The 22,637-nt window shown below is 39.7% G+C and overlaps 1 long non-coding RNA gene across 1 annotated transcript in view; it reads right to left on the bottom strand.

Moving 5' to 3' along the window:
* LOC138166636 (uncharacterized) overlaps window positions 1-22,637 on the bottom strand; it is a 123,624-nt gene that overhangs the window by 72,587 nt on the left and 28,400 nt on the right. The window contains exon 3 of the long non-coding RNA XR_011169666.1: window positions 11,532-11,646. This is a non-coding gene — a long non-coding RNA (uncharacterized lncRNA). The remainder of the gene's footprint in view (window positions 1-11,531; window positions 11,647-22,637) is intronic.

Here is a 22,637-nt window from a genome sequence, read left to right as displayed (position 1 = left end):
CATCTGGAAGGGGAGGATGCACTGCCTGGGTCACGTGACTGGGTAAATGTTCTGAAAGTTGAAAGAAATTTCCCCAAACAAGCCAAAAGGCTAAAGGAGAAGTAACCTGCAGCCCAGACATACCAAGGAATGAATAATATCACACAGGAAATGAAACTGATTCAATTCTAATAGACAGGAAATTACTCCTAATAAATGTGAGAGTCATTCCTGAATCAGCTGCCCACATACAGCTACACCACTAACTTGTTAGAGCAAGGCTTATAATTAATATAAAGTTTGAAGAAAGAATAAAAATAGACCAAAAAAGATATGGCATGCAATTAAAACAACTCCAACCTGACTTATTTAAATAAGCTATTGATGTTAAAGAATGGGAAATGGATGAAGGAAAGGACATTGACACAATTATAACAATTACATGCAGATGCTTAACTAATGTAAGTCAAATGTAAAACTACTACCAGTGAACAAACACCTAAGCAGCCTGTCTAGGAGAAAGTTATGACAACCAAGGGAATCAATAATTCAGAGTATGAACTCAGTAGTAATATCTTATAATGAAGGATGAGGGAAGATTGTGAGTAATTTTACCTCATAAAAGAGCAAGAATTAGGGGGCAGTTTGTTGACACAGTGAGTAGAATGCAAAAACCTAGTCTCAGGAAGAATTGATTTCAAATCCAGCCTCAAAAATTTACTAGCTGTGTTAGCCTAGGCAAGTCACTTAACCTCTGTTTGCCTCAGTTTCCTCATCTGCAAAATGGGGATAATAATGGCACCTACCTCCCAGGTTTATCAATGAGATCATGTTATAAAGTGTTTAGCATAGTGCCTTGAACATAGTAAACACTATATAAATATTGGCTATTAGTGGTAGTAATAAAGAGTTAAACAGTCTGTTTTTTCTAAAACTTAGTGATATATCCAAGTAAGCAAAGTCATTCCAAGGTCACCTAAGGATGAAACCTGAAGAACAACAGATGAAAGATGGAAAAAATCTGCAAAGATCTTTATCACAAACTCTTTTCATTATCAAGGGAAGCAAATTCCCCACATTTGTCCTCTGACATCACTGCAGTCCCAGATGTGATTCAGAGGAAGTAGAAATGGTACTGAAGAAAATAAAGATGGATAAAACAGCAAGATTAGAGCAAGTATACACAAAAGAGGTTGATGGTGGAGGTGACAGTGTTGGGTATACTGAGATGCTGATTCCCAGGTTTAATGAAGGGAAAATGCCAATATACTAGCAAAAACCTAGAACTTAATCCCACCTCACCCCCTTCATGGCCAAAATAATGTTGATATCTACATAACTAGTGCCTACTTCTTTATCTTTTTTTTAATGGATTTGTGTTTTCATTGATGTAGAGAACATCTTCCACAAATGAAGACCAATTGTCTCGCAACTTGGAGTGGTGAGAGTTCCCTGGCACTCTGGGAGGTCAAATGAACTACAGTCACATAGCCAGTTTGTGTCAAAATCAGGACTTGAAGTAGGGTCTTCCTGTCTCTCAAGTCAGCTTTTTATCCACTCTGACATTTACCTCACTTCCCATATACTTAAAATGTATACCTGCCCAACATCACATCAGCAGTAAAAAGCCAAGATGGGATTTGCACTGAAGTCTTCAGATGCTAAATCCAACAACATCATGCTAAGAATACATTATCTCTTTCAAAAGAAGTATAATCACATATGAATATGCTTATCTGCCAGCAGACTCTTCCTTTAATACCCCACCATGATCTATAGGTAATCATGGGACATCAAGGTCAATACCAGCAAAGCGCATGCTTTGAAAGATTCTGCCAAACCAAGATCTCAAGTATTGGTCTGGTAATGGACTGACTGTGTGTCCCTTGTCTGTGAACCAGTGTAACTAGATTCAGAAAGGTTCATCCCCAAAAGGATGGAGACTATATAAAGATCTGTTCAAGTGTATGCAACAACTCACGAAGAGTAAGGTTTGTTCCTATATCAATAGAATCATAGAAATTCTTGAAAAATAGAAGGTTATTTATGTGTGTGCATGTGTGTTGGCATTCATATGTCCATAAACATGTATGAATGAACAAATGAATGAAAATCATGAATTAAATGCTTACTCTGTGGCAGGCATTGTGCTGAGCACTGGAAATACAAATACAAGCAAAAGGGTCCTTTCCCTCAAGGAACTTTCATTTTAATAGGGGAAGACAACACATATTGAGGAATGGTGGCCTGGGGAGGTGTTTTGAACTGGGAAGTAGGAAGGAATGGTCATTGGAGTCACTGGGGAAATGGATGACTTGTTCTTTCATACAATTCATTTATTCAATAAGCATTTATTAAGTACTTACTATGTATTAGGCTCTATGCTAAGTAAAAATATGCAAAAGACAGTCTCTGTCCTCAAGGAGCTTATAATCTAAGGAGCTACAATCTAATTCCATGAATGAGCGATCCATGTAGTGATCTAATTGCATGATTCATGTAGTTCCATGAGTGGTAGTGTTGATTTCATTACTGTTCTCCAAGCTAGCACTGAAAAGTAGAAAGGAGGGAGGGGAAGAATTTGGGGGCAGAGGCAGAGGCTTCAGAATATAAAATACAGGGTAGAGATGGCCAGAAAGTGGTATGGTGAACCTGAGACTGTGCAAGATAAGGTCAAGGGCCACAAGGGTAGGAGCTCGAGTCCAGGTCAGAAGGAGAGATTAGAGGCAGAATGACAAAGAGAAAGACACACAGATACATGAGTGTTTACAATGTGTGGCACTGTCATCTGAAATAGGAATTTGATCCAAGGGCCACAATCTATGCTTTTTTTCATAGCCTTTGGGTGACAATATTTGTTATATTTGAGCATGCTAATGTCTATTGGGCACCAGTTCCGCTTCTGTTGTTGCAAGAGGTAGGGGAGGTCACTAGACTGCTCTTAACTGAAGATTCCTTATCTACAAAATGAAAGGACCGGGCAAAGCCTCAAAGAAGGAAGAAAAGAAACATTTGTTAAGTGGCAGGCACTCCATTTTACAAATTTTATTTCATTTGCTCCTCAAAACAACCATGGGAGATAGATGCTACTATTATCCCTATTTTACAGACAAGGAAACTGAGGCATACGGAAGCTGTGGCTTGCCCAGGATCACATGGCTAGTAATTGCCTCAGGTTAGATTTGAACACAGGTCTTCCTGACTCCATACCCAGTACTGTCTATCCATGGCGTCTTGGTCCCTTCCAGTGCTAACAAGGATGACACTGCTCAAAACAGTTTCCTGATTCTTTTGTGAAAGGAACAACACTCTGGGGGCGGCTAAGTAGTGCAGTGAATAGAGCACCAGCCCTGGAGTCAGGAGGACCTGAGTTCAAATTTGGCCTCAGACACTTAACACAAAACTAGCCGTATGACCTTGGGCAAATCACTTAATCCCCATTTACCCCTCCAAAAAGCAAAAAGAAAAATCTGAAAAAAAGAAAAGAGTAACGCTCATTCCAAATCCTTTTTTTCGCCATTTTTATTTTACCTGTTCAAAATTTTTTAAAGTTATTGAATTTTAGAAAAGAAATATAATTGCAGCTGAAGTTTTGCTTTTCTGGCTAGGAAACAAACTACTAAGGCAGGAGAAAATAAAAGTTGTAATTTAAATTCTAGTCCCCTGTGTCATACAAGATACACAGCTTTCTTCAGTAATATTTAGGTAAGGAAGGAGCTCATAGCTATTTTGTGGAGAGAATTATTCATTCCCCACTGGACTTTTTGCTCCATCTTTACCTAAAAGTTTTATGATGAGCTCATGTATATCTGCATGCCTCAAAAGCCTCACTTTGTTGTCAATTTCCCCCCTAGAAGGTATAAAAGGCACACACATTTGTCCCCCTAGAAAGGGGATCTATCAAATCTAAAAGGTGTTTTCTCCCAGGCAAATGACTAGTCATCTTCCATAATTTGCTCCTGGTTGAGGGAAGGAAGGAGAGCTGAGACTTCAGGACACGTAGAATCCATTTTTGGTGTTCCCTCATGCTTCTTCTCAGTTGTTCAAAATTTCCTTTTGTTAAAAGGTTTAGATGCTGCTACGATTTCTTCCATGGTTACAGGTGGAGCTGATATAAGATTTGTCATTATAGTGTGTTTCTTTTCCTTCTCACCAGCATGAAGGTCAATGCTAGATTCATATCATATAATTGTGTCTGAAATACAAGGTCATGTTTTAAAAGGTGAGCAGGTTAATAAACCAGGCACCCTCCATTTGAGAAAAGAAACAAGCTATGATTACTTGTAATTTGGATTGCTTAATTAAGGATTTCTTCGTCAGTGTTTTTGTGCCAGTGTATCTGGCAGGGTATAATGATATTCTCCGTACATTTATATTTTCCTCTCTTTTCTTGACCTTTCATTATTGCCTTAGGTGGATGCCTCCCCTAATCACTTGAACAACATCAGAGTAAGCCCAGGTGCAGAGCTGATCGGGCTTACAATTAGAAGCCAGGCCCCAGGATTCCACAAACCCCTGCCTTAACCATCAGAAGTGACCATGAACTCACCATCTGCACTGCCACCAAAGGGCATATCTACCTATCCTCCCCTTGATCCCCCCACTATGCACACACACAAACATCTCTTATTCAGGGCTTGAGAGCCAAATCAACATTTCTGTGGCCACTATGAGGGACCTGATACTATACAGCTTTGCTAATACTGCACTAAGCGATATGCTTACTTTACTAAGAATCCCTGTGAATGGAGAGTCAGAAATTTACTTCCCTGCCTATAATCTCCTGCTCCCTAACAGTTTCATCCTTCCCATGTCTCTATTCTATTACCCCTACCTTTCCACTGTGCCCTCTGAATTTCCAATTCTATTGTTAACAAACAGACTTTAATATTAGATCTGTCCCCTTTATTGCCCCTGAAATTACTTTGTATAAATTTTCTATTTAATTTTCTATGTACATGTCATTTCCTACCAATAACAAAAAGGTACTATTGTATACTAGAAAGACCTATGGCTCTGGAGTCAGAGGACCTGGGTTCCAATCTTGCCTCTGATAACTACTACCAAGATGACCTTGGACAAGTCATCACCTCCCTGGTGCCCAGTTTCCTCACCTGCAAAAAGAAGTAATAGAAAGCTTCTCAGATGACTTACAGCTCAAGCACCACTATGATACTGTGGTGCTAAGAATTTAAGCACCTTGAGGGCAGGAATTACTGCATTTTTTTGTTTTGTGTACTCAAAGGCTGGCACAATACTGGAATATAGTAGTGAGTTAATAAAGCTTTAACAAATTGAACTGAATTATGAATATATGATCATATGAATACATGATGGCAATATAAAAATATAGTATAACAATAATTGGCATTTCTAAATCACTTTAGAACTTAGAAAATGCTCCACATTCATCTTCTCATTTGAGCCTCTCAAAAAGGCTGTGAGGCAGGTACTAGAGGTGTTATTAACTTTGCTTTATAGATGTGCCAACTAAAGTTCAGAGACATTCATCATGATGTAAGGGAAGGGAAAAGGGAAGGTAGGGGAAGGGAAGAGAAGGGAAGGGGAAGAGGAAGGGAAGAAAAGTAGAAGGAGAAGGGAAGAGAAAGGAAGGGAAGATCTTCCTCCCGACTCCAGATTCAATGTGCTATCTACTTTGCTACCCAGTCACCTACCTCTATGATGATACAGCTACACTCTCATCAAGCTGACACAATGAAATCTAAAAGACAAGCACACAGAATCACAGATTCTCAAACTCTGGAGGGATGTCTCCTAGTCCCACCTGCAACTGAGCAAGGATTCTCCCTAAAAGAATCCTACCAGCAGCAGTCTAGTCTCCAGCAAGAGGCAACCCTAACTCAAGCAATGCCACTTTGGGCCAACTTTTATTGTTAGGAAGTTAACAGTGCTGGGAAGAACTGAGTTCAAATCCTGCCTAAAATATCATATGACCCTGGGCAAGTCACAACTTCTTTCAGCCAATGAAATCATTTATAAAGTGCTTTGCATACCTTAAAGAACTATATAATTGCTATTATTGTTGTTGTTATTACTGTGCTTTTTAAAAAGATACAGGAATTTTGTCCTTTTATAGAAAGATGGCCTTTTTATAAAAGGCTAAATGGTATAAATAGAAAGATCACTGTACTTGGAGTCAGGAGGAACTCCAGGCTCATCTCCCAGTTCTGATAACACTAGCTGTGTGACCGCAGGTAAATCACTTGACCCCTCTGAGCTGCCATTAGGGACCTAAGGTTTACAAAATTAGCACAATAATGCTAGGGACCACTGCAAAATGGAGATAATACCTGTTTACCTTACATGGTTCTCTTTTCTAATTCATATGAGATAATTTATATAAAGTGCTTTGCAAACTTTAAGCAGCTATAGTTGAGTCTTCTAGTATCACTGATTATTACTATACTTTCTCACCTTGTCCAGTGGGGTTGAGACAGAAATAATCTTGGAACAAGTTGCTATCCCAACAGTATTCTTTTTTTCATTGATGTTGTGAGGCCAAATTCTCTCAACCAATAAAGGTAATCAATTGTTTGGCACCTTACAGTCTTAGAAAAATCACCTGCAGTACTAACACAATAAATGATTTGCTTCATGTGTCTGGAGCAGGACTTGAACCCATGTCCTTCAGACTCTGATGCCAACTCTCTAACCACCATGTCCTGCTGCCCTTAATGATGATCATAATGAATAAATGTCATAAGAAAAAAAGGCATCATGCATAAAGGGCAGGATTCGAGCTCAGATCTAGTCTCAGACACTTGCAAGCCAGTTTCTTTATCTTAAAAATGGGGATAAGAATAGCACCTATTTCCCAGGTTGCTGTGAAGATATTATTTGTAAAGTGTTTTGCAAACCTTTAAATGCTACATAAATCAAACTGTTTTTTAATCATGCAAGTGAATTGTTTGTTAAATGATACACACCAGTCATCTACACCCCCTTAAAAAAAAAAAAGATACTGGAGTAGTTCGTCATTTCTTTCTCCAGCTTTTTATACATGTGGAACCAAGGCAAACAGGGGTAAGTGACTTGCCAGGGTCACCCAGATAGTAAGTGTCTGAGGCCACATTTGAACTCAGGTCCTCCTGAATCCAGAGCCTACATTCTATCCATTGCACCACCTAGCTTAGAACAATTTTTAAAATTGTTTCCTACCAATTTTACATTCACTCTACTTTTGTGGACCTGAAAAATGAGAGATATCAATTATATCAGCATAGCCCAAATTATGTTGCAGACCACCAAAATTCTGAAATTCACTCTTATTAAAAAGACATGAACATGTGGCAGAGGATAGACAGACAGACAGACAGATAGATGGAGAGATATAAATTACATGGTTATTATTATATATCATTATATATTATATTATTACACATATTATTACATATTTTACATTATATTATATAATTATATATGGATATATAAATTATATACCTGTATTGAATCTACAGAGGATAAAAATTATTTTTAAAATTTTCACTCCTGATATCAATGAAATGATTATTTTATTAATAATTCTATATTTATATATTTAAAAGAAATTGTCAGAAGTCCTAGTTAAGCATAAATTCCTAACTTTTTAGTGAATTCATATAATAATAAAAATAACAAAACTGGACAGGAATCACCATGCTTTTTGCTGTTTTTTCACATCTCATTCCTTTCCCCCGCATCTTTGGAGTTCAACTCTGAGATAGAATGACTGGACAACATTGAAGAGGGCCAGAAAGCCACAGTTTTCTTTGCTTTGGTTTCCAGCCACAATTCAAAAACACAGACTGCAGTGAAGGATACTTCTATGACTAAACACTTTTTAAAAGAGATTTTTATTCCAAAAAGATCTATGGGCTTCTCTTCTAACCTTAAATATTTTGTTGAGCAAGCTGGCTTGGCCTAGTGCTTCCATCTGCTAATACATTACCACCAAGGACACTGACATTTTGACAAGCTTTCCTCTACCCCAGTCTGAACAATCAGACCAGTGTTTGAATGACCTGAATTATTGGAGGGCAGGGAGGGCTGATGTAAGGCCGAAATCTTTTCATCTCAGGTGAACAATAAGTTCCACTCAGTTTTTATGTTGTCAGGCAGAGCCAAATCTGATGCATTTGATTAATGGTTAAATCTTCAAACAAAACCAACCAACTCCCTTTGCATTTTACCACTCATTTTTAAAGCACCCTCATATTTCATAAGCAGTTAAGTTAATATAAAAATATTTCAAGACCTCAAGGAATTGTGATTTCTTTGGTTTGGATACCCCCTTGAACAATGTAAATCATCTCCTATCTGTCTCAGCAGATAAGTCTTCAAACATTGCTTTGGCTGAAAAATTTATCCCCCAGCAGCTAACCTGGAATTAAGTCTCTCAGAATTTACCTAGGCTGCTCCCCAAGAACCAGTACATACTAATCATCAGGACTGGCATTCAAAGCCTTTTCCAATCTGGCTCAAACTGACCTTTCTGAGATCATCACATATGGCTGGTGTTGAGTCATTTTTTCAGTCATGCCAGACTCTTCGAGACCCCATTTGGGGTTTCCTTGGCAAAGACACTGGAGTGGTTTGCCATTTCCTTCTCCAGCTCATTTGACAGATAAGGAAACTGAGGCAAACAAGATTTGATGACTTGCCCAGGGTCATCCAGCTAGTGTCTGAGACCAGAATGGAACTCAACAGACAATGCTTCCCACGACAGTCACAGACATCCTCAATGGTCAGAGCCATCAGCTGCAGTTCAGCACCCAGATCAGGGACCACAAAATGTGAGCAGCTGTGCAGGGTTGATGGGACAGAGCCCGAGATAATTGCTTAGGGGGGGATGTCACAAGGGTAGCCAGCAATGGAATCAAAGAAGGGCTGACCTGGCAGAGGGGAAGGCCTGAAGATCCCCCTCAGTCAGTGAGCATCATTCTTGATTTTCATTGAATTACAGGTGGCTTCCATGTGTCCTGACTCACCCAGTGCCCCAAGAGAGTCTGGTGTAACCTTCCCTGTTTGTTGAAATATAGTTACTACCCTTTTAGATGCTCATCAGGTCTGTAGCCTCAGATGCTTTTCTAGAATAAAGTATGTACGATATACAGGCTTCTGAATGTGAGTGCTTACAATGGTGCTGATACATTCTAATGTTTCCACCAAAAAAAATTGTTTCTCATATACTGCAACCCATTCATCATGTCTTCCCATCCCATGGAACCCTTGTCCAAAGCCTTCCAAAAGTTCCCCATGGAGCAACCACTCAACACTGGACAGGCCAGCCACCTAACAGCCTACTTCTTCCTGAGTTTGCTATTCAATCAGCCTTAATTTCTCCCTTGAGCTGTACATGCTGAGGTCCTGACTCAATTTCTCTTGCCATTCAGATGTTGCCCATTGGGTACTTACTTGGGCTCTCACTCTTTCCACATGACCAACCCATCTTCTTTCTTTCTCATACTTTCCCTAATGACATCTTTTTTCCCCTCGTTCTTTGGATGCCCTTATGGGAAAAGCACCATACTTTAACCCTGTAATAAGCTGACTAACATTGTCAAAAAGTACCAAACTCTACCCATTTTAGATCTTGCCATGTTTCTGAAAAGTCAGAGTATATAAATCACATCCTTCTGACTTGCTTCATACAGGGCTATAGTGAGTCAATTTACAAATAGTAATTAAGGGCTTATCCTGTGCCGCAGACTATGCTAAGCCCTGGGACACAAAAAAAGGCAAAAACAGAGGAATAGCAAGTCGGCTGGGGGCTGGAGCATGAAGCACATGGAAATCTTCATCATTTCTTCACAGAACACCATCCCAGGTGGCTGTGACCAGAACCTCGCAGAGGTGCCTAGGATGCCAATATTCTAACAGAATGCTAAGGCCTGAAAAGGGCAGCCCTTGGCCTATTCCACTTCTGATGCCAAAATAAAGAGCAGGCCATGCTCTCCATGTTGCTAAGCTCCAGGATGGAGAATTTTCATACGGTGATTTACAATTTGTTCAGCTTCAGGTAACTTTCACATAATTGGCTGTAAAGTAATGGAAAACACAGTCTATTCAATTTCATCTTCCCCGTCCATGTCCACATTGCAAGTATAAATAAGACTGGACAAAAAGGCAGGATCATAATTGTAAATATCACACTCCAGGTGAACAAACTCAGAGTTAATGGAGCCCAAAGGGCCTCTTTCAAGCTTTTGTGTCTGCTTTTCTTTCTTTTTTTTAACCCTCATCTTTTATAAGATTGGAGGGGGAAAAAAACCAACACTGCCTGGATACACCTAATTAAATTAAGTAATTATTGGGTTATAACCTTAGGAGAGAAATCAGACTGAGGGGGCTTTTTTTCCTCCCTTTTTTGGGATGAAAGAGGACAAGGCAACTAAAGGGATTTCCAAGAGAATATCATGTACCTGCCCAATGTGATCACCTCCATAAACATCTCCCAGGCCCAGAAGCAACCTTGTGACCCAGAGGAGGGCCAAAACTCTCAAATCCGGTTAGTGCAACAGTTAATGAACCTCATCTCACAGGACAAACACAGCAGGCTGTTCCAGATTAAAGATACCATCAGCCATTACCCTAATGCAAATGCACCACAGAGCTGTTATCATGAAATATGACTCCAAGGGAACAAACGCACACTACAGACCACAAAGGAAAAAGAAAGCAAGCACTGTTGTGGCGTCCAAGATGCATTTTCAGCCTGTGCAAGAAAAGCATGAGGAGAGAGTTGAATGTAAACCAGGGCCTCCCAGAAACAGGCCAGGGAAACAGAGATGTCTGCACACCTGATTCCTTTGTGACAAGTGGGTCTGAGTCTCCCTGGAGGAGTTTGCCATGTCTCCTCAAAGCAACTGTCAAAGACTGTAAGTTACATAGAAGGTGCTGGTCTGTTCTGGTGAACAGATTTTCCACACCTAGAAGGCAGAACTCAAACCCAGGGCTTCCTGACTCTGAAGCTAGGTCTCACTTCACTATGTCATGCTGCCCCCTGGGCACAAGGGAAGATAATGAACAGGGGGAAAAATGTATTGGATTTGAAATTGAAAGAGGCCAAAGTCTTATAGACCCCTCAGAAGTCTCATGCTTACATGTTATCCAAATTTTTCTTTAAGAAGAAGGCACTGAACACAGCAAGCACCAGATAATACCAAAAAATGAAAATGGGAGTCTCTTAACAAACAAGAAAATATCATGACATGTGAGAGACATTTCTGACTCAGTCATCTCTTTTGGGTCAGATAGACCAGCAACTATTTTTTGAAGAGGTAGGAAAGATACTACCTTCAGTGGCAGCAGTTCTAACCTGACCGAGTCAAACACAAGATATCAACATGGACCATTACCATTTCTATAAAATTTTAACAAAGGTAAAAACAGTAACCACAAAGATGAGGTCAAAAAAAGCCCCCCATGGTGACTCAGCCAGCAAACGTGATTTTGGTGCAAAGCAGAGAGACATAGCAGTCACGGGCAGTATGTATGATTTAGAATATAAATCTATTTACAAACTTCTTCCAAGAAGAATGGTAGATAATTACAAGCATTGTTTTGTTGTTGTTGAGATGTATCTTACTCTCCATGATCCCATTTGGGGTATTCTCGACCAAACTGTGAGAGTGGTTTGCCATTTCCTTCTCTGACAAACAGTATTACCTGAAATGAATGGCAAAGAAGAGAAAATGAGTCTGTAGAAAACTTAACATGGGAGAAACTGGAAGGACAGCAAACAGATAAAGAATGGAACAGCTCTCTATCACCAGTTCTTAATATTTTTTTTCTAATTACACAAAATTTTAACATTCATTTTTTTTTAAATTTTGAGTTCCATATTCTCTCCATCCTTCTCTACCTTCCCCCTCATTGAGAAAGCAAGCAATTTGACCTAGGTTATACATGTGCAGTCATGCAAAACATTTATCAGCCTTTCTGAAACAAACTATTTTCATCATCGATAACCGTGAAACTACCACATTTGAACTTTCAAACCCCAAAATGCTATAAGAGAAAGGAGCCATGGTTAAGAAGATGAAGATGGGAAAAACAGAGAAAAAAGCCCCAGCACAAGCCAAAGAAATACATACTGGAAGTGACACAGTTTTAAAAGTACTGAGTGGTTAATTTTTAAGGCATATGAAAGACAGGAAGATTATGAATTTTTGGAAATAATAATGATCTATATCACTATGGGAAAAGGGCAAGCCATTGGCTCATAGTCTTACTTTCCAATCACTATCAATCATTATGAAAATGATCTATGTACATATAAAGAGTACCCAAGATGAAAATCTGAGGACATTTAGGCTTTTGCAAATTATCTAATACAACAGTACATATCATCACCATCCCACTATTAACTAAAAAAATGGTGAGGATACGGGAGTTGCTGATGAGAAAATAGTACACAGAGAAAAATGAAATCTCAGGGAGACTCTTGACCAAGGCATCTCTCATGCACATATTAAGATCACAAAAGATTCCTTGGAAGATGCAACAAAGAAAATAATGTTGATGACCCTTAGAGTATTCATCTGAAGCTGCATAAAACAAGAATGCCTATTTGCAAAAGGTATCTGCAATTCTCATAGAGAATGTTCAGAGCAAATTGCAAATGGAAGAGGAGCTCAGAAGAGATTATTAGGATTTCTAAATGGGCCATTTACAAACAATACTATACTCACTATATCAAGTCCAAGAGAACTACAAAATCTCATAAATGGACTCTACAAACATTCAAAAAGTTCAACTTAACAATTCACATAAGAAAATCTAAGTGGATATACAATGCAGTTAGAAGAATAGCTCATTGAATTGGTCCATTGTCAAACATAAAAATATGTGCATATGCTTACATAAATAAATGTATATATGCCTATAAACATAAATACATTTAAGATGCAGATGAACAGAGAATTTAAAACAAAGGAGAGAACTGACTGGATTACATTTTGGAAATTAGGTAGCACTTTCAACAATCATAGGCTCATAGGTCTAAAGCTAAAAGGAACCTCAGATTTCATCTAATCCAAATCCTTCTTTGTACAGTTGGGGAAACTGAGACCTAAGGAAAGAAAGTGGCTTATAAAGGGGGTAATAGGATCATTAATCTAGAGTGGAAAAGATTCCAGAAGGCATCTAATCTACTTTCTTCATTTTACATTTAAAAAAACTGAAGCCCTGCAAGGAGAAGTAACTTGTTGAGGGAGAAGGGTCATAGACTCATAGATTTAGGGCCAAAAGGGAGATCAGAGGTCATCTGGTCCAACCCCCTCATTTTATACATGAAAAACTGAAGCCCCTGAAGATCAGGTACCTTGCCCATGGTCAGAGAGGCAGCAAGCATCAGAAGTGGGGTCTGAATGCAGGTCTTCTTAAACCCAATCCCCCTGTATCACAAAGCTCCCTATGATAACCTCCATTTGTTTGAACAATATTCTTCTGGTGATATGACATGGCTGAGAATCACAGAATACCATAATTTCCAAAGAAATGCAGATTACCCAAAGAAAGAGTAATGCATGGTAACAGTAAATGGATTATAGAAAATCACTGGGACATCTAGGTGGCTCAGTGGAGAACCAGATATGGAGTCAGGAGGACCTGAGTTCAAACTAGACCTCAGACACTTACTGTGTGACCCTAGCCAAGTCACATCACCCTGTTTGCCTCCGTTTCCTCTTCTGTCAAATGAGCTGGAAAAGGAAATGGCAAACTACCCAAGTATCTCTGCCAAGAAACCCCAAATTGGGTCACGAAGAGTCAGGTATGACTGAACAACAACAGAATGTTATTAATAGTGATTCACATATAAGAACTGGCAGAAAAGGAAAGGGATGATAGAAAGGAATGGAGAAGCATTTATTAAAACACTTATTATGTGCTGAGCCTTGTTCTAGGCATTAAGGATACAAATAGAAAAACAAGACAGTGTTCTTAATAAAATAATAAGTGATAATACAAGATTATTACTTATTATTTATTATTAGTATTGATAGAAGGCTTTAAAGTATACAAAGCATTTTATAAATATCATCTCATTTTATCTTCACAATAATTCTGGGAGGTAGGTACTATATCTTATCCCCATTTTACAGATGAGGAAACTGAGGCACATAGCAACTCACCCAGGGTCACACTGGCCAGTAATGTCTTAGGCAGGATTTGAACTCAGAACCACCATTCTCTCTACTGCAGCCCTAACTACTTCTCAAGGAACTTATACTCTAATAAGGAGAGAGACAACACAGAGGAAGGGTCAGTTTGCACATCAAAACAAAAGGCCAGATGACATTTGCTTTCTAACAAGCAATATAGAATAAACAGCAAAGAGCCCAAAGGCTTCAGGGGCAGGACCCCAAACAAGATAGTAGCTCCAAGGGTCAAAGCAGAGTGGGGCTCTAGTATATGCCTGGCAGAGACAGGGATGAGGAGAGATCAGCATCCACACAACAATAATACAATGAAGGTAGGGATGGGGAAGCAAAAGGTCCTTAGCCTTGGACAGAAAGAAGTTGGGCTCAGTTGGGCTAGAGGTGGAAGGGGAGGGTATCCAGCTCCCTGCCTAGGCTGCAGGTGGTGGTGTTGAGCAAGGGATAGGAAACAATCTGAGTTATTAAGCTGGTGTGCACATAAATTCAAAAGACCTAGAAGAAGGCTTCTTAAATATGGTAGAAGCTTTATGGAAAATTTCCTGGAAAGTCACAGACAAGGACTGAACAAGCAAAGAGGGCATAAGCGAATGAGTTGCAATATGTAACCCTGAAGGGAAAGGCGAGGTGGACCCAAATATGCTCAGAAGTTGGGGCAGCAAGTAGCAGCTGAACACCCTGAGGACTATACTGATGTCAGCCCCCTCTAGGCTGCCTACAGCAAACAGATATAAACAGGAAGCAGCCAGCCTTCTCAGCTGGTAACTGTAAGACCTTGTCTTTGAAGGGAGGGCTAGATGGAAAGTCCAGGAGCATCCCCTTGTGATCGAGCAAACCTCCATTGTTCAGAGCCGGCTTCCCCTCCGGGTCTTTGTTCCCTTCCATTGTAAGTGTCCCAGAAAAAAGTTTTCTGTGCCTGGATATGCCATGAGATGCCCATACTATTGGGTGCCAACAACATGGAAAGACTGTGACTGTACTAGGTATAGACGACAAGACTGATAAGTGGCAGCCCTGACGACACCTTCAGAGCCATTTTCCATTATCTCAGGCAGGTCAGTCTGAGGGTTACGAGATTAGGGAGGGCATGTAAGAAATGACAAAAGGGGGGAATAAGCATTTATTAAACACCTACTATATGCAAGGCACAATGCCAAGAGCTTTACAACAATAATCTCATTCAATCCTCACAACAACCCTATGAAATAGGTGCTATTATCCCCATTTTATAGTTGAGGAAACTAAAGCATACAGCTTTTATGATGTGTAGGTCATATAGTTAGGAAGTATCTGGGGATGGATTTGAACTTAAGACTCCAGGCCCAGTGCCATCTGAGAAGACTTGCATGAACTGATATAAAGTAATGAGCAGAACCAGAAAAACTATCTATAACAACAATTATAACAGTAAATGTGTTATGACAATAAATTATAACAAGACATTGTCAAAAACAAATAGTTCTGAGAGACTTAAAAAAAATCTATCATGGTTCCAGAGGATTGTTGATGAAAAAAGCTACTCACCTCCTGCCAGAAGTGTTGGACTAAATATGGAGAATGAGCTACACATTTTGGACATAGGTAATTTGGAAATTTGTTTTGCATGTTTGTTAACAAGGGTGTTTTTTCTTTGGGGGGAGGGAGAGTGGAAAGGAGAGAAAATAAATTTTTGTTACTTTAAAAAATTTTATTTAAAAATATGAAGCCACCTTGTGCAATGACTAACTTTGATAGCTCTTCTTAGCAATCACAAGGACATAAAACAATTCCAAAAGACTCATGATGGAAAATGCAATCCCCATCCAGAGAAAGAAATATGGAGTCTGAATACAGATTGAAGCAGACTATATGCTATCTTGTTTCGTTTTTTTCTTTCTCATGGTTCCTCCCATTCATTCTAATTCTTCTATACAACATAACTAATGTGAAAATATGTTTAATAAGAATGTATATGTAGAGCCTACATTGTATTGCACACCATCTTGGGGAGGGAGGAGGAGAAAATTTACACTTATGGAAGTAAATGTTGAAAACTAAAAATAAATAAATTTGTAAAAAAACAATAAATGAAGCTATCACATGCATAATGGGTATCATATGGTTTTGCTTTCTCACATAAGAGAGGGACTAGAGGAAGGCAAGAATTTGGAATTCAAAAATTTTAAATGTTTTTAAAATAGGCTTATATTTATTATATAAAATATATATGCTTATACATATTTTATAACTAAAATATAAACATACATATAAATATAAAAAAGAAATAAAACCAATCTTTTTAAAAAAGTTATTTTAATGAAGTTTTGCAGCTAAGTTTAGGCTTAAGGTCAAAAAAAAGGTTGACGGTAACTGCTAAAGATTCTTTAGTCTCACAGGTATGTATACTTTGATAGAAATGGTATTTTAAAAAGATCAGACTAGAAGGCATAGGAAGAATGAAAGAAGGAAAAAAGAAACCAAACTCACTGAAGGTGAGAGTTGATTGTAGAGGGGGCCAGACAGGGAAGGGAGTTTTGTTTACAAGAGACATTTTCACAGGCAAAATCAATGAGATTTTTGTAATTTAACTGGCCAAGAAATTAAATTGAGGGATATTTTTTACAGGGTGGCAGAAGGAATGGTGATGCCAGTGAAAGAAAGAAGAAAGTCCAGTGTGGTAATGGATTGGCCAGGAAATGTTAGGAGCAAAACCATCCAGTGGAAGAGATCAGAAGTCCTGAGTTCAAATCCCATCTCTGCTGATTACTATCTGGGTGGCTTCCCTGAACAGACCTGCATTTTTTCATCTGTAAAATGAGGAGGTGGACTAGGTGCCTCTGAGGTCCCTCTAATGCTCAGATCCTGTGTGAATTTCATGAAATGCACCAAATGCCCCCCCCACCAACTCTTGACCTCTCTCCTTCCCAGCATCTCCCTTCCCTTCCTAACTCTTTCATGCTAACTCCCGTAGGATCTTTTCCTCTCCCCCAAACCCCAGCAACTTTCGCCATCTAGCTGTACTGTTTTAGAGCCCTGGGGACGCTATCAGTTTTGAAATACCACCTAAGATATCCTTTTTCTTGGCATCTAAAAAATAATTTAGAGGAAGAGAGGAATGTCTTTTGAAGTTAGACATTATTTTAGGAAACACTTCAGAGTAAGTTGCTAAGAAGCTGTCATTGCAAGTGCGATCCGAGATTTAGGCTGAGAGTCAGAATGGCTGCATGACATGGGTCCTTAGCAATACCTGTGTTTTTCCACCTGCAAAATGGGAATGATGTCTGTCTTATCATACGCTCTATTTCAGGGAAAGAAATCCAAGGAGAAAAATGTCATCATAGTAGCACAGTGACTGGTACATAGTAGGTGCCTAATAAATGCTTACTGATTGACTGATAATGGGATTCACACAGTGCTTTACATGCTAGCTCATCTTCAATGTCCCTCTGGAACAGGTGCTAGGATTACCCTCATTTTGCAGAAGAGGAAACTGAAGCAGATAGTTTGCCCAGGATCACAAAGCTACTATGTTTCTGAGGTTGTGTTCGAACACAGGTCTCCCTGATTCCAAGTCCACACTCTAACCACTGAGCCACCTAGCTGCCTCCAACAAGAGCGCCAGGTGTTGCAGGGGGAAGAGAATCTCTGGCAAAGGAAAGAGCCGTACGCTTGGGGACAGCTTGCAAGCACAGGCCCATGGAAAGGGGACATTCCCACAAGGCAAAAGGACTGCTCCAATTTCACAGAACAGAGCTACCGACGTGACTCTCAGGGCATAGAATGCTAAGGCTAAAGGAGATACTGAGATTCCATGTGGATGGTGTCTGCTAAGGAATAAAAAACCAACCTTTGAATCAGGAGGTCCTGGGTTCAAATTCTACCATCGACACATACTGGCTGTGTGATCTTGGACAAGTCACTTAACTTACTAGTACCCCCAGGCAAGTCTCTAATGGTGCAAACCACAGAGCAGGCATCAGTCTGCATCAGCAGAGAGAGTTTCCTGGGCAGTAGTAATGAAATCATAGGCACAGGCCTCCCTAAAATTGTCCATCCTACCTAAAATGGGCACCCACTATGACCATTGCCTCTACCTAAGACATTACTATTATTATTAATAACTAACATTGATATAGTGCTTTAAGGTTTGTAGACTTCTTTATAAACATTATCTCATTTTATCATTTACTTTTAAATAATTCATCACGAATAGGTGAGAATATAATTAGTGAACATTTGTTGGTACACTTTAGCAAATATTTACGGAGCATGAGATACGGTGAAAAGTAATAGATTTAGAGTGAGAGAGTCTGGGTTCAAATCTTGGCTCTCCAAACTCATGTCTATATGATCTGGAGCAAAAGTCATTTTCTCGCTCTAGGTTTCCCCATATGTAAAATAAGGGGAGGTTGGTCCTTTCTAGCTCAGGATCCTACCCTGTACAGAAGGCTGTGTGTGCTAGGTACTACTGAAAGAACAAAGAATGGGGCACCTCTAATCATTTCTGCCTTGCCAGAATAAAGTCAAGTGGCATCATAATTCATGGATATCTTAGAGAAACAATGTGTTCCCTGTGTTTTGAGAAAAGGGACAGGGAGGACAGATGGGGACTGAAAGGATCGCATCCGGGTCCATTGGATAGACTCCAACATCTGGAGTCAGGAAAACCTGGGTTCAGATCCTACCTCCGACATTTAGTGATGAAGCAAACCTGAGCAATTCCCTTCATCTCCTGGGCCTCAGTCTGTTCATCTGGAAAGTGAGGAGGTTGGACAAGTTGGCCTTCAAGGTCTCTTCCAGTCCTAGATCTATGATCTGGCTTAGGAAAAGCTAGCACCAACATAGCTTTCTAGATATTTTCTCATTTCATCTTCACAACAACTCTGGGAGGAAGATGTTCTTATTAGCTCCACTTTACAGATGTGAAAACTGAGACTGAGAGCACTTAAATGATTGCCCAGGATTTGTTGTTGTCCAGTCGTGTCTGACTCTTTGTGACCCTATTTGGGGTTTTCTTGACAAAGATGCTGGAGTGGTTTGCCATTTCCTTCTCCACCTCATTTTACAGATAAAGAAACTGAAGTAAAAAAGTGTTAAGTGACTTGATTAGGGTCACACAACTAATAAGTATCTGAGGCCATATCAGAACTCTGGTCTTCCTGACTCCACATTCAATGCTCTCTCTACAGCACCACCTAGATAGCTCTAGCAAGGATGGTCACGGATTCTTTCATTGGTGAGAATACAGTTAGGGTTAGGGACGTGGCACCACCACAATGTGAAAAATCCACATAAAATTTTTCAGCCCTCCCTTCATGCCAACAAAGAAGTCTAAATTATTGTGGTATTAAAAGATAAAATATGTTGATATTATATAATATCATTCATATATGGTATGAATTTCTGAGTTTCTCAACTTTTCTGTGTCACCTGCTGGCCTTTGCTTATCTGCAGTTTCTGTAAAACTCCCCCAAAATTCCTTTTTTTATGCAGACCAATGAAAATTGTGGAAGGGCTAACTGTATTTACACCACTGGTGAAAGCATAGATCCATTGAACATAGACTCTAAGGTCTCTTCAATCTATAAATCCATGGGAAAAAAAATAACTAACAAAGTATTCAACAAGTTACTAGAATTGACTCTTCCCTAGCTCCTACAAAAGGACAGAAATTAGGCCATCCCTTATTGACTTCTAATCATCAGCCAAGTCATTTCCTCTGCCTCATTCATGGGTGAACTGAGGGGTCACTCTCAAAGGGGAATAATTTAGCATCTTAGGAAGAAGCTAATCCCATTTCCTTTGCTACCATGGAGCTGCTGCCATGTTGTGAAACACTCAACCACTCTGTTGATCTTTTTCCTTATCTGTGGAATGTAAAAGTAATTCCCTTTTAATTGGATCCTGAAGTGTTGTGTCCAAAGCTCAGTCATGTCTGCCAGCAATGTCCTAGCTCAGAAATCCCCATTACTTAGAAATGTGCCACGACTTAGAAATTTGCACCTCTTTTCATGAAATACACAACCTTCGTTGATGTCTCTTTGACTTGAGAATTACCCCGGAGGTAAATTTTATTGTTAGTTTGCTAAGGTCTCTCTCTCTCTATCTGGTTGCATTGTCCCTAAGTTCAAAATGAAGTAAAGAATTGGGATAGTTATCCAAAAAGTTCTGCCACAATTCACTCCATTCATCCATTCAACGGTTTTTAAGGAATACCTACTGTGTGAGCTCAATCCTCTTGGCCTGAAATGACTCATTTGAATTTTCTGTGTCTCTAATCACTACATTTCAGCCTTTATCAATTCCATGGCCACTAGGAGCTATGGCTAGCAGCCAGTCAGCCATCCTTTATAGATCATTACCTCCACCTGCCCGCTAGACATTTTCCACTTGGGTGTTCTGCCATCACTTCAAAGGCAACAAAATGAAACTCATCATCCTCTTCCCAAAACCGGTCCCCCTAGATTTGGTATCAATGGCACCACCATTCTCCCAGTTACCCAGGTTTGGGAGCTCAGAATCATCTCACGTTTTGCTCCTTCCTTTCCCTCCCACATTCAGTTAAGCATTTCATCCTGTTGCTTTTTTCCTCACGGCATATCTTGTCTCCCTCTTTGTGTCTCTCTGCCACAACCTAGCCCTTCTCCTGACTTCCTTTGAAATTCAGCTCATATCTCACCACCCACAAGAGGATTTTCTTGGTTCCCTCTCCCTGCCCCACCATTAATACATTCCCTCTGAAATTACCTCCCATTTACACTGCAGATACAAGGGATCCTTCCCTAGAATAACATTTTTAAATGTATAAAATAAAACACATACAATTACAAAGAAAACCAATTATCTTTAAATACATTATCAATTTTTTCTTAAGTTCATGGACCCAAGGTTAAGAATTCTTGTCATAGGGCTCACTTCACAATGCAGGAACAAAAATAGAAAAATGGTATCCTCTAAACATCTTGAGGAAGGGGGGAAGAGAGGGAAGGGGAAAAGGAGAGGGAGATGGGGGAGAGGGGGACAAAGAGAGGGAAAGACAGAGACAGAGAGAGGCAGAGAGAAAGAGACAGACAGACAGAGAGAGAGAGAGAGAGAGAGAGAGAGAGAGAGAGAGAGAGAGAGAATGTCAGCTCTTTGGGAGTACTTTGTTTTCGCATATCTTTTTATGCTTGGTGTTTAGATCAGTGCCTCACATAATACATGTAATTAATAAATGCTTTTTGATGATACTACTATACCCCACCATCAGATGGGGGGAGAGGAAGAGGAGGAGATAAATTACAATTGTAATTCCATTGGTTTGGAGTATTCCTGGTGAGGATTTTCCCTTCCCCAGTATAGATGCTGGGCAACTTATAATCTTGGAAATGTTAAATGACTTACCCAGGGTCACACAACCAGGATATGTCAGGGGAATTGAACCCAAGTCATAATGATTACAGTTCTCTATCCTTGCTCCCTCTCACTGCCAGATTAATATTCCTAAAACATACTTTAATAATCTCATTCCTCTTGCTCCCAAACCATCAATAGCTCAGCACTGCCTAAAGGCATTCTGGTGTTCAAGACTGTCAATGACCCCAGCCTAATCTATTTTTTCCATGATGTATCTCATCAAAATGGCTACTCTCATCAATGGTACAAATCACTCACCTTCCATGACTTCTTATCCTGTGTGATTAATCCATGCCCTCCCATAAATCGTTCCTAAGGGGCAGCTAGGTGGTGCAGTGAATAGAACACTAGGCCTGGAGTCAGGAGGATCCGAGTTCAAATCTGGCCTCAGACACTTAACACTTATTAGCCAAGTGACCTTGGGCAAGTCACTTAACCCCAACTGCCCTGCCCTCCCCCCTCCAAAAAGCAGAAAGAAGAAAACAACCTAAATCTTTCCTAAGATCGTAGGTTCAGGGAATTGGAGCTGAAAGGATCTGAGAGCCCACTGAGTACAACCCTAGATGAGGTAAATATGTGACCTGCCAGGGGACATGTAGCTAGTAAATGTGTCAGGCAGGATTTGAACCCTGGTCCTCCTGACTCCAAGTATTGGGGATGCCTGCATGAGATAAAACACACACCCTATCCTCAAAGAGCTAATAAGCTAATATGGTTTTGAGACGACACAAAGAACAAGTGGAATACACGTAAGGAAAAGTCCAGACAAACAGACAAAATGCTGCCCATGTCCATATGTGCTTCACCTACCAAACTGTACTGTTGAGGAAGCCAGGTTCAGAGACAGCACTTCTACATCCAGAAACAGACCCATGGAATCTGAACGCAGATCGAGGCGTATCATTTGTTCTCTCTCTTTTCTTTGGTTGTTTCTTCTTTCTCAGCATTTCTCCCATTGGTTCTAATGTTTTACAACACGACTAATGTGAAAATAGGCTTAATATGAATAGAGAGAGCTTATATCACATTATATGCCATCTTGGGGTGTGGGGAGGGGAGAGATAGGGAGAAAATTTGGAACTCAAAATCTTATGAAAGTGAATGTTGAAAACTAAAAATAAATAA

The sequence above is a fragment of the Petaurus breviceps genome, unplaced genomic scaffold (assembly GCF_028583685.1).
Source record: "Petaurus breviceps papuanus isolate PSGF00001 unplaced genomic scaffold, PetGlider_PUasm1.0 225, whole genome shotgun sequence".
Taxonomy (NCBI): Eukaryota; Metazoa; Chordata; class Mammalia; order Diprotodontia; family Petauridae; genus Petaurus; species Petaurus breviceps.
This window is presented reverse-complemented; position numbering and strand designations above follow the sequence as displayed.